This window comes from Protopterus annectens, chromosome 4.part0 (assembly GCF_019279795.1).
Source record: "Protopterus annectens isolate FY-2018-M chromosome 4.part0, PAN1.0, whole genome shotgun sequence".
NCBI lineage: Eukaryota > Metazoa > Chordata > Ceratodontiformes > Protopteridae > Protopterus > Protopterus annectens.
Window position 1 is genome coordinate 6,850,759 of NC_056733.1, and position 12,692 is coordinate 6,863,450.

The window sequence follows — 12,692 nt, forward strand, 5'->3', positions numbered from 1 at the left end:
AAAATAGTTTGTATGTTTTATTTAATGGTGATCCTCCTATATTTTAAAATTCTCCTTTGTGTTACAGAAGTGCTTCATAATGATAGAAAGGGACAAATAATGTCACATCCGTCATAATCATTCTCCCATTCTTTAACTTGCTGTTTGTCATAACAAAAGTTTTACATGTGTGTCCATTTTCTGTAATCTATTTTTTTTTTTGCTTTCTTAGATGTTTCCGTACTACAGTATTCTGCTGCTGAATCTGACAGAGCAGTCTACTTGCCCTAATGAAAGAAATGAGTAGTTCATTGTCACAGTTGTTTATGCCATTGTCTACTCCTTACTTTCCATTCTCTTTAGCTTATCCCACAAATTATTCAGAATTTCATTCCCCCCTGCCCAAATTCCTCGTGCGAGCCTAGTAAACAAAGTTAAATATAGGATTGATGCCATAAACAGTAGTGCTAGGGCAGCAGCTAATGTTCACAATGGTCTGAAGGTGCACTTGCTTTAGGAACTGACCTTTGCTAGAGGACAGTGAAGAACAGCATCTTGATTTATGGATGCAGTATTGTTTGCACCTTCTCCCCACCCATAGACAGACACACGCGCGCACACAATACTTTCAAGAGACTGGAGTAAGACGTGCCATCCATTTGCTAAAATAGTGAAACAGTTACTTCACCCACCAGTTGCTAACTACGGTATATAGGAATTACCATACTTGCTAGTTGGTTACTTTATAGTAAGCATTCCTGACTGAAACTATTCAAGAAGATGGCTCTTGAAAAAGGTCATTTGAGATGAGTACTAAATGGAGATGTGAGCGAACCAAAAAAACCTGGAACAAGTTCGCTAGGAGAAACCAAATGAGGGTCAGAAACCTTGGTGACTCATTTGAGATGAGGCAGGGTGAATGCCGTCCCCCTATTAATGAAGGTGTCTCACTTTTGAATGAGTCTCCCCTACTCTCTAGAATGGAGACTGCCCCATTTTAAGAAGGGTATTTCCATTGGATAACATATCTGTAGCTAAGAGAAGTAATTACATCAGGTTACAAAACTTGCTCTGACATTTCTTTCCTTCATGGGAATGCCTCTCTTGTCACCAGACCAGTGTGGTGTAGTATGTTCTGTCCTAGACATCCAGCTGCTATCAGCAGCCATAGAAATGGCTTGCACTGTTAGAGCAAGGAAGAGGGGTCATTACAAGTATTTGCCTAGTGTCCTGGAAGAATGGCCCTTGGAGGCCCATACTTGACTAAAGTTTCTGCATATAAGAGACTTCAAGGTGTTCACTCTGCAGTCTCTTCTTTTGCTACAAGTTGCTGTTCTGGTCATTGTAGAAAAGGATGCCTTACTGCATATTTCTGTTTACAAGAAACAGAGGAAGTCAGGTTTATAGGCGGTGCAAAACATTTTCAGTTTGATGTGCTTTCCATTTAAATTGTCCAGTGCCCCACTTCAGTCACTAAAGGCTTGGCATCTATGTAAATCTACCCCATTATTGAAGAGTGTTTACTTTTACTGGTACCTGGATGAATGTGTCATACAAGTCACATTCCAGGAAAAGCTGACAAGTGCATTGGAATATATTTGTCCACTGTCTGGTTATCATCATTTAAAATATTGGTGTTTTTGAGGGCAGTGTTAGACACCAGATTTGGCAGTCATTCTCTCCCTCAGAAGATTTTGCTGCTTCACTCCTCCTTTCACACAAGCTGTGTCGAAGACTTGCATGGCAACAAGATCCCTCCTCAAAGCACTGGGATATGTTTACTTCTATGCTTATGGTAGCTATATCCAGTTTCTGAGAAAATATCCAGTAAAACCTGAGATACTGAATGCTAGAAAATATTGTCCTTTGAAGAGGATCCTGCCTCTCTAATCTCTTAAACCTCTTGAAGAGAACTGACTGTCCATACAGTGAACCAGATTAATTGGTTTGTATGGGATATTTCCCATCTGTCACTGTCTGAGTCTGGCACAAGTGGCATCTTATCCTCTGCTTCATCTCCAGAAAATTTGTCCTTTGGGTACATCCCTCAGAAGTTAAAGGAGGAGCTCCACTTGGGGTCAGAGGCGTACTTTCAGACTCAGTTTGCATAAAGAGCATTCATGGGCATGTCTGAGCGCAAGGCACTTGTTGTTCCTCCAGTCTTGGATGTTACGGGGAGGATGCATTTATTAATGCATCACTGGAGGCTGATTCCCACCCCTTGCTCTTAGGAAAGCTAACTATTTTATAGTATCAAGAATTTCCTCCAGCGATGGTGACTCTTGATTCCAGCAGAGGGTCCTGTGTGGCTTTTTCTAGGAACCCCATTCCCAAAGACAAGGAGAATAGAGAACTCAACAGATTTGGAAGAATGGTTTATAGATTTGTTACCGTGGTTTTCAGAGCATTAAACAGCCAGACCCACATGGCTGCCTACCATTAAAGTCTGCAGGATAAGTTGAGGTTCAATGCATAAGGGATTTTTGACTAAGATTTGCAATTGGATTCTTGGGCTAGGAGACCTCTCAGCCCAGTCTGCCAAACATGCCCGGAAAATGTGACCAATGCCGTGAATGCCTCATTTTGGGGAGCAGCAACAGGGTCTGTCATTCAGAGGCATGCCTTGTGGATGAATTGATCCCTGCCAGACTGTGAAGGATGAGCTCCTAGATGCCCCATTGGATAAGAAAGTCGTGTTTGTACCCTTTACTGAACGTGTGTCAAGAGACTGGTGAAGAAAGACAACATTATACAGTCTGTCAAGGAACTTTTGTAATCCAAGGCACCTAAATGCAGTAGAAACTATCTTACTGAGTCCTGGTTCTCCTTTATCCAGACAAGAAAAGAGTAAATCTGGCAAGAGTAAGGAGACCAAGTTCTCAAGAAAATGTCGAGCCAAATCTAATGAGAAGCCTGTGTGCCACCAAGGCCATGGCTTTCTGAGGGAACAACCGTGACTAATATTGGCCATCTCCTCCACCCCCCAGCCACCAACAAAAGTCTCACTTCACCCCCTTCTTTCCATCATGCCTCCTTCCTCCTTCAGGATGAAAACTGCAAGAGCAAACTCAGCCAAGCTAGAGTTTTCACTCTAGAGTACATTAAACCTCCTGTGTGTCAGGATAGAACATCTGTCTTTGTTTGTAGAAAATTGGAAGAAGATAGTACAGAGCAAGTGATTTTGAAATATCTTTCAGGAAGGGTACATATTCCATTTCTGGGGATGGGGGCATCATCCGTTAAATACCAATTTTCCATGTTGCAGTCCTTTTCTAAAAGAATTACTAGAATAGGGGTACATAGAGCATCAAAAAGTAGAAGGTAACCTAGGCTATTACTCAAGACCTTTCCTTATGACCAGGAAGGAGGGCAGAGGAGAGATCCATTTTGGACCTTTCAGTACTAGGCAGATTCCTTGTTGTATCTGAATTCATAATGCTGACCCTTTAAGGCTTCCTTCTGGTGTATGTCAGACACACATTCCTGTCACCTGAGATCACAGGCAGTTCCAATAATTTGCAGTAGGGGAGAGCATTGGAGAGCATAGTCAGTTTACTTGTGTGCCCTTTAGCTTGTTTATTACACCTAGAGTCTTTCCAAAGACATGGTTCCATTATTAGCCTCTTAAAGGTCTTAATGTGGATCATTTACCCTTTCCTTGACAACTGTTTCATTCAGACAGATTCCTCGTTGGAAATCAACAAGGCCTTGACATTTACCCTAGCATGTTTCAGAAAACTAGGTCTCTCCATCAGTGTAAGAAAGTTCAAACTATATATCTCCATTCAGGACTGTGGTTTTACAGAGAACACTCCTGCTCATAGAGATCCAGAAGATGTTATTACCAGGATACAAACAAACCTCTTTCTCTGCCCATGTCCATCAAGAACATCCTGGACAGGTATGCTATCTCAGCCAGGGAATTCCTCAGGGTCCTAAGTTGCATGTCCTCCTAATACCTAATTGAGGTGGTACCTCAAGAACAGATGGCTCTAGCCTTCCCATTACCTGAAGGCTTGTGTCTCCATTCTCCCTTGGTGACAAGGACAGCTTTACTTCTGCTTGGGAATACCTTTCAGAATTGTACAGCCTATACAAACACTGACTGCAGATTCAAGCACTACACAGTTCATTCAGTTCCTGATTTCCATTAAACAGACTTATCGAATTTGGCCTGGGGAGTACATATAGACATACTGAAAACCCATAGCATATGAGACCCATACACGAAGAAAGAAAATACATAAATGTGAAACGAATGATAGGTGTGGTACTGTCTTTGAGCATTTAAAACAATGAGTCAGCAAACCCTCCAAATCCTTGCAGACAACACCACAGTCATGTGGCATATCAACAGTAAATGCGGGATACACATTCCAACATCCTGCGCGGGTTATCAGTGCAGGCTGGGAGGAGATTGCATACAGTGTAGAAAAGACCCTCAGAGCAGCCTATAATCCATCCCAGGAAAATTGTTAGGCTGAGCAGATCACAGGTGAACCAACCCAAGTATAAGTTGAAAATAGAAATTTCCCACATCTTACCAATAACTAGGGTGTGTCAGAAGTAGACCTTTTTGCCAGAGCATGGAACAAGTAGCTGAGAACTGTTTTGCTTCAGAAGAGCAACTTCTGCAGCCTGGAAAATTGACGGTTCTCCCCTTACACCCTTGAAAACCGAAAAGGTTTGAAAAAGATCATGGAGGACTTGACCATCACCTCTGAGTTAATAACTGTTTATTCTACCCAGTGCTATAATGACTGCTATTATTTCTTGACTGCTTTTGCACTGGAAATGTTGGTTTGATAGGATAGTACTTTTGTGCACACAGTGGTCTTTTCTGCGTCACACTTTGAGTCTCTCTCTAGCTGCTTCCATTTTGTTACTAATACCAGCCTCGCTGAACTACTGGTGACTCGTACTAGACTTTATGGCTGATAATCCAAATGGAGTTAAAGCATTTCATTGGTGGTCTCATCTCGGAGAAAGATAATCACTTTTTTGATACTGGTACTGTGGACCAACCAATTCATTCATCTAATCATCGGCCTGAATTCCAAAGTCTTGGGACTTGTGTCTGTTGCTGTCGCCCCTTCCCTGACATCAGGTCGTCAGGGGTATAAAAGATGCAGCCGATGCCATTTTCTTCAGTCTTTCTTACTGCGCAGTGCCCGAAGCCGAAGCAGTTCACAAGTGCCGGTTGGCCGACTCCTGAGATTTCCGTGTTCGAGTTTCAGATCCGAAGTCTTCATTAAAAGCTAAGTATCCCATTGTGGAAACTTTTTTCTTGCTCCAGACCGATGTCAGAAAAAGTTAATAATTGTATTTCTTGTGGGAAGCAAATACCTCATAAGGACTTTCATTCTTACTGTATTCCTTGCCTAGACCCTGACCACAGCGTTTCATGCTGTCGGTTTTGTGCTAGATTTAACCAACGCACTATTAATCGTCGGTATGATTTTGCACTGAGCTAACTTGGATGCAGATTTAATTATACAATGTCGTCGGATAGCCATCTGACTACCGGAGTTCACAAAAAGCACAAAAAAAAGACAGGCAACCGAGATCCAAAATCGACAACAAAGCTTCTCCTAAGCCAGTCGCCAGTTCTCAGTGAGGTGCTTTCTCAGCCCCTGACGCCCGCTACTTTAGAGTCGCAGGCCGCTACCGACTCCCACGTGGAGTCGGTCAGGCCGCTGGAAACTCAAGGTATTGGAGCCTCGGAGACTATTCCCTCAGATGGGTCTGGAGCTGCTGAGCAGGCATCGGCTTCTGAAGGTGTATTCAGACCTAAACAATTATACATTAAACTGACTTCAGCTTCAAAGGCAAAGACTAAAGCATCTTTAAAAGCAAAGAAACAAGTTCTCCAGCCACATGGACAGGCCTCCATGCCCAAAAAACAAATGCTCAAAATGGCCGAAGACTTAATTACCTTGATCAGGGGTTCCCATCCCCCTCCTGATAAGAGGCCTAGGCAAGACACAGACTATGAATCTTCAGATCAGGTTTCCATTTCCTCTGATTCCTCTTCTGATCAGCAATATTCTCCCCCCACCCCCCACCCCCCCATGAGGATTCTGATGCTGAAGTATCTATTCCTTCAGCTTCTCCTCCTGAGGACTATTCCTTTGGGGAAACCTTGCATACCATGAGGGAGCATTTCCACTGAAAGAGCCAAGATTTTTCAGAATCTAAGAAGAGGCTCAGGGATTTTCTTCTATTACCTCAACACAGGCCTCTAGCTATTCCACCTGTGTTTGACATTGTAGATGTGTTTTCAGAGTCTAGTCTGACCCCTGACTCCTTACCTCCAGCTCCTGTTAAGCCTGACCGATACTACAGGGTTCCTGACTCTCATAAATTCCTAATCAAAAACCCTGCTGCAGACCCAGAAACTATTTCTCAGGGTCCCAAAGGGGTTAAGGCTTCCACTGCAAAAAAGTCTCCCCCTCTGACAGAGATTCTAGGGCACTGGATAGATGGGAAAAAAAGATTTACACATCTGCTACCTTGGCTATAAGGGCCTTAAACTGCCAGTTTCATATGCTCAAATACCAGCAATCTGTCATGACACTGCTTAAACAGAAAATGTTGGTAAATTCTGAATGTGTAGATAACAAGAAATGCAGGATTTATTGCATGCAGCTGAACAAGTTGGAAAGCATACTTTGCAATGTGGTTTTGATTCTCTGGAGGCCTCCTGCAAGGCTGCTGTTACGGGTTCTGTAATTAGGAGGCATGCTTGGTTAAAGGAACAAAATCTGCCTGATCATGTCAAAGCTAAATTATTAGATGCACCATTACAGCATGATACATTGTTTGGTGTTAGGGCAGAAGAGGTGTTAAAGAAAATGGAGGACAAAGCTAAATCTATGCATACGGTCAAAGAGTTTTTACAAGTACAGCCACCTAGGTTTAGCAGACACTGGCCTACAAAGAATTGGTCCTTTCTAGTGTCAGACCTCAAAGGGGGAGATCCAGACGCCCTAGAGGCAAATTCCAGCCGCAAGGTTTGTACAGGTCTAAATGGGGTGCTTCTACCTCCAAAAGTGGAGAAGACAAATCACAACCATACAGGAAACGGTCCGAATGACTTCCCCCTTCCTGCACCAAGCACTTATCTACTGGCAGCACCCTTAGGGGGAAAAATAGCACTTTTTTCTCAAAATTGGCACATTATAACCCAGGACAAATGGGTTCTAGACATAGTGTCACAAGGCTACAAGTTTTCACTTCCATACCCTGCCAAGGGCAAACGGTTGGCCAGACCTGCCAAAAAATCAATGGGCAGAGGCTCAAAAACAAGTCTCATCCCTCATGGACATGGGGGCTATTCAACAAGTGCCACAGCAAGAGCAGGGACAAGGATTTTACTCGACTGTTCTTGATACCCAGAAAGGACAAAGCATGGAGACCAATACTGGACCTATCTATTCTAAACATTTTCCTGGATATACCGAAATTCAAGATGTTGACCTTACAGCAGCTTCTGCCCATGCTGGGCAGAAAGGCTTGGCTTGTCACTTTAGACCTAAAAGAGGCATACCTGCATGTCCCAATCAGACAATCATGCAGAAGATACCTCAGATTCAAAGCTGGTTCAAAGCATTACCAATTCTCTGCACTACCCTTTGGCTTATCTACTGCGCCCAGGGTCTTCACAAAGTGCCTGGCACCAGTAATTGCTTTATGCAGACAAAGAGGAATACAAATATATCCTTACTTGGACGACTGCCTCATTCAAGCAGAGAACAAGGGCATTCTACTACAGCATCTGGCGTTTGTGAAAAGACTTTTAACATGCCTAGGGTACACAGTTAACGAAAAGAAATCAAAACTAGTACCCTCTCAAGAGATAATATTCCTGTGTGCAAGCTTAAATACAACTGCCCAGATGGCTTATCTCCCGCCAGACAAACAAAGGCAACTGACTACCTATTTCAAGGAAATGGCAACAAAGGCCCAGTTATCTGCAAGAAAAAATCTGCAGACTTTGGGCTTCATGGCATCCTGCATCCTACTAATTCCATATGCAAGACTGCATATGAGGAAACTTCAATGGTACCTAAAAAGTGTCTGGACACAACATTGCCACAGCCTGGAAACAGTGATTACTCTCATTCCCTGCCTGCAACAGGAGTTTCGATGGTGGGCAAAGGCTTGTCACCAAAACAAGGGACAGCCATTCTCACTACCCCCAGCCAGGCAGAACCTAACAACGGATGCATCAGATTATGCCTGGGGGACTCACATGGCAGGAAGAGGCATTCAGGGCACCTGGTCCACAAAACAAATGCATCTACATTATCAATCAAAAAGAGATGCTAGCTGTTCAAAATGCCCTGATAGCCTTCAAGGACCTAATTCATCCGGGACGACTACTGATGAAGACAGACAATACCACGGTCATGTGGTACATAAACAAGCGAGGGGGGAGGCACGCATTCTTACCCTCTTTGCAGACTAGCCATGGCTTTATGGGACACAGCATTGACTTACCAAATTCATCTGCAGGCACAATTCCTGCCAGGAAAGGACAATACTCTGGCAGATGGACTAAACAAAAATCTCATGGATCCCTACGGGTGGCACCTGGATCCACAAGTCTTTGGCATGATGTCAAAGAAATGGGGATGCCTGGACATAGATCTATTTGCCTCCCATCACAACTTTCAACTAAAAAGATTCTGCACAAGGACTTATCACAGACAAGCATGGAAAGTGGACGCCTTATCTTTCAACTGGAAAAACCTATCGGTATATGCTTTTCCTCCACTGCCTCTCCTCCCCAAGGTACTCCTCAAGGTGAGACCGGAGAAACCAAAAATGATTCTGATTGCCCCAAACTGGCCCCGCCAGTACTGGTATCCGATCTTAAGGAACTTGTCTCAATGCCCAGCCTGGACCTTACCTCAAATACCTCACCTACTGTCCCAACAAAACAATCAGATTCTGCACAGCCAACTCAGGGCTCTAAACCTGGCAGCATGGCTGATAATGTAGCTATACAAAGCACACCTCTCAGTAAAGCTGTGATGGATGTCATTTTGGAAGCCAGAAGACCTAGTACTAGAAAATCCTATGCTGGAAAATGGGAGAGATTTTGTGCTTGGAACCAAGCACAAGGAACTGACACAGCTGTACCAAATATTCCTCAGATTTTGCAGTACTTAACTGAGATGCTGGACAAAGGCCTATCTTTTTCATCAATTAAAATTCATGCCTCTGCCATTTTGGCTCATTACAATACAGAGCCACCACTCTTTTCACATCCTTTATTAAGGCAGTACCTCAGAGGAACCAAAAATTTAAGACCTCCAAGGAGATCGCCAATGCCTGCCTGGGACCTCAATTATGTCTTGGAAAAACTCACCCTACCTCCTTTTGAGCCAGCTGCTACTGCGGATATAAAGTTTTTATCCTGGAAAACAGCTCTGCTCCTAGCAATAACTTCTGCAAGACTAGTGTCAGAGCTACAGGCGCTCATGGCTGTGGAACCCTTTATCATTTTTCATCCAGATGGGTCTCTGAGGACAAACCCTACATTCGTGCCTAAGGTGGTGTCCATTGTGGCCCTTAACCAAACTATTAATTTGCCATTATCCAAGTCCACAGAACAAGGGGGAGAAAATTATGCATTCTTTGGACATACACAGACAACTTAGATTCTATTTGGACAAAACTAAAGTTTTCAGAAAGACAGAACAATTACTAGTGGCATATGCTGCAGGATCACAAGGAAAGGCCATCTCCAAGCAGACTATTTCAAAGTGGATAGGTCACTGCATTCGATGTTCATCGTGCATACAGCTGCAGTCATAACAGATGGGTTCTCCTGCCGTCAGGCGGGTCCTCGGTCGGCCGAATTCCAAAGTCTAGGTCCGGCGTCGGTTGTCGTCGCTTCTTCCCTGACGTCAGTGCGACAGGGGTATAAAAGAACCAGCCAACACCATTTTCTTCAGTCTTTCTTGCCGCGCGGTGCCCGAAGCAGAAGCAGTTCGCAAGTGCCGGTCGGCCAGCTCCTGAGATTACGAAAATTTGGAAACCGAAGTCTTCTTCTTAAAAGCTAAGTTCCCCGTTGGGGAAACTTTTCTTGCCTCAGACCGATGTCAGACAAAGTTAATAATTGTATTTCTTGTGGGAAGCAAATACCGCATAAGGATTTCCATTCCCTCTGTATTCCTTGCTTAGGCCCAGACCACGACGTCTCGGTCTGTCGCTTTTGTGCTACATTCAACAAACGCACTATTAAGCGTCGGGCGGAGTTCGCCCAGCTTTTTTTTGGGAAAGCATTTAACTGTACTATGTCATTGGATACTCCGACTCCGGTTTTGTCTAAAAAACGCAAAGGCAAGGACCGACACTCGAGGTCCGCGGCCTCTACCGACACCACGCCAAAGCCTACTACACGTGGTCCGGTTCTCAGCGAGGCTCCTACACAGCCCCTGATTACCGACGACACATCTTTGGCAGTGTCTCCTGTGCCCGAGGTCGCAGGCTCCTCAGCCCACACCCCGACTACAGATACCGAAGCCACTCTTGGCGTTGAAACACAGAATATGGACAGGTCCACCTCCACTCAAGGTGTCTTCAGACCTTTCTCTTCTTTCTCCATCAAGGCGTTCAAGTCTAAAGCAACCATGCACTCTAAGAGACCAGCTACACAGGGCCCATCTCCAGGCCCCATGCGTAAGAAACAGATGCTTAAAATGGCTGAGGATTTAATTACTCTAATCAGAGGTTCTCAGCCACCTCCGGACAAAAGGCCCAGAGTCGAGGAAGATTCCCCCTCCTCTGATCAGGGCTCCATTATTTCAGAACACTCTGATGATCAGGAACAGTCTTACTCCCCTTTTGAAGACTCTGATGCAGAGGAGTCTATTCCTTCTGTATCCCCCCCTGAGGATTACTCATTTGGGGAAACTTTGCATACCTTAAGGGAACACTTCCACTGGGAAGGCCAGGATTATTCAGATTCCAAGAAAAGGCTCAGGGAATTTCTTTTGTTACCCCAGCACAGGCCTCTGGCTATACCTCCTGTCTTGGCCATCCTAGATGATGTTTACTCGGAGGCCTGCCTTAACCCGGACTCTCTACCTCCAGCTCCAGTTAAGCCTGACAGGTACTACAGGGTTCCTGACTCTCACCATTTTCTATACAAAAGCCATGCTGCTGACCTAGAAACCATCTCACAGGGGCCCAAGGGAGTTAAGGCCTCCATTGCCAAAAATCCATTGCCTTCCGAGAGATTCCAGATCCTTAGAAAGGTGGGGGGAAAAAGGTATATACCTCGGCTACCTTATCCATGAGGGCCTTAAACTGTCAGTTTCATATGCTAAAATACCAACAGTTTTTGTTATCACAATTGAAAAGTAAAATGTCGCAACCTGAACAACCAGACTTGAAGGAGTTGCAGGATTTGATGCATAGTGCAGAACAAGTGGGGTAAACATACCTTACAATGTGGTTTTGATGCTCTAGAGGCCTCATGTAGAGCTGCTGTTACAGGCTCAGTCATACATAGGCATGCCTGGCTCAAGGAACAAGCCTTGCCTGATCATGTCAAAGCTAAATTACTAGACGCCCCTCTTCAAAAGGATGTACTATTTGGGGCTAATGCTGAGGAAGTATTACGGAAAATGGAGGAAAAGGCTAAATCAATGCAAACTGTGAAAGAATTTCTGCAGGTTCAACCCCCACGTTTTAGTAGAAATTGGCCTTCCAAAAACTGGTCCTTTCCTGCCACAGACAGACCCCAAAGAGGCAGATACAGGCGCCCGAGGGGCAGAGAACAATCACAAGGATCGTATAGAGGCAGACAATGGCAAGCTCCTACACAAAGAGGTGGTGAGGACAACTCGCAATCTTTCAGAAAGCAAACCCAATGACTTTCCCCTTTGCATGCCAACCAGGTCTCAAATGGCAGCCCCCTTAGGAGGAAAGCTGGCACTATTTTCAAAAAATTGGCATGTTGTCACAAAGGACAAATGGATCCTGGACATTATAAACAGAGGCTACAAATTCCATTTTCATACCCTTCCAAAAATGAGAGGCATGCCAAACCTGCCACACAATCAAAGGTCAGAGGTACAAAGGCAAATTTCAGATCTCATGAACATGAAAGCTATTCAAGAGGTACCTGCACACGAACAAAGTCAAGGTTTTTATTCCAGGCTATTTCTGGTGCCAAGGAAGGGAAAAGATTGGAAACCTATTTTGTATCTATCCATCCTAAACACATTCCTACTCGTACCAAAATTCAAGATGCTCACTCTGCAGCAACTTCTTCCCATGCTGGGCAAGGAGTCTTGGCTGGTAACATTGGACCTCAAGGAGGCATACCTGCATGTCCCAATCAGACAAAATTGCAGAAGATACCTCAGATTTTTTGCAGGTTCAACCCATTATCAATTCTCTGCATTGCCCTTTGGCTTATCTACTGCGCCCAGAGTATTCACGAAATGCCTGGCATCAGTAATTGCCTACTGCAGACTTCAAGGGATAGAAATATACCCTTATTTGGACGACTGCCTGATCCAAGCGGACAGCAAGCACATTCTTCTGAAACATCTGGCTTATGTAATAATGTTATTAAACTCTCTGGGATACACAGTCAGCAAAGAGAAATCAAGGCTAATACCCTCTTGGAAGATAATTTTCCTGGGTGCCAATTTGGACACAAACACCCAGATGGCCTACCTCACGCCAGA

At 44.3% G+C, this 12,692-nt stretch overlaps 1 protein-coding gene across 1 annotated transcript in view; it reads left to right on the top strand.

The window, feature by feature from the left end:
- The window catches only part of ATAD5 (ATPase family AAA domain containing 5), a gene marked incomplete in the record, with an annotated part of 853,119 nt that overhangs the window by 364,014 nt on the left and 476,413 nt on the right, over positions 1-12,692 (top strand).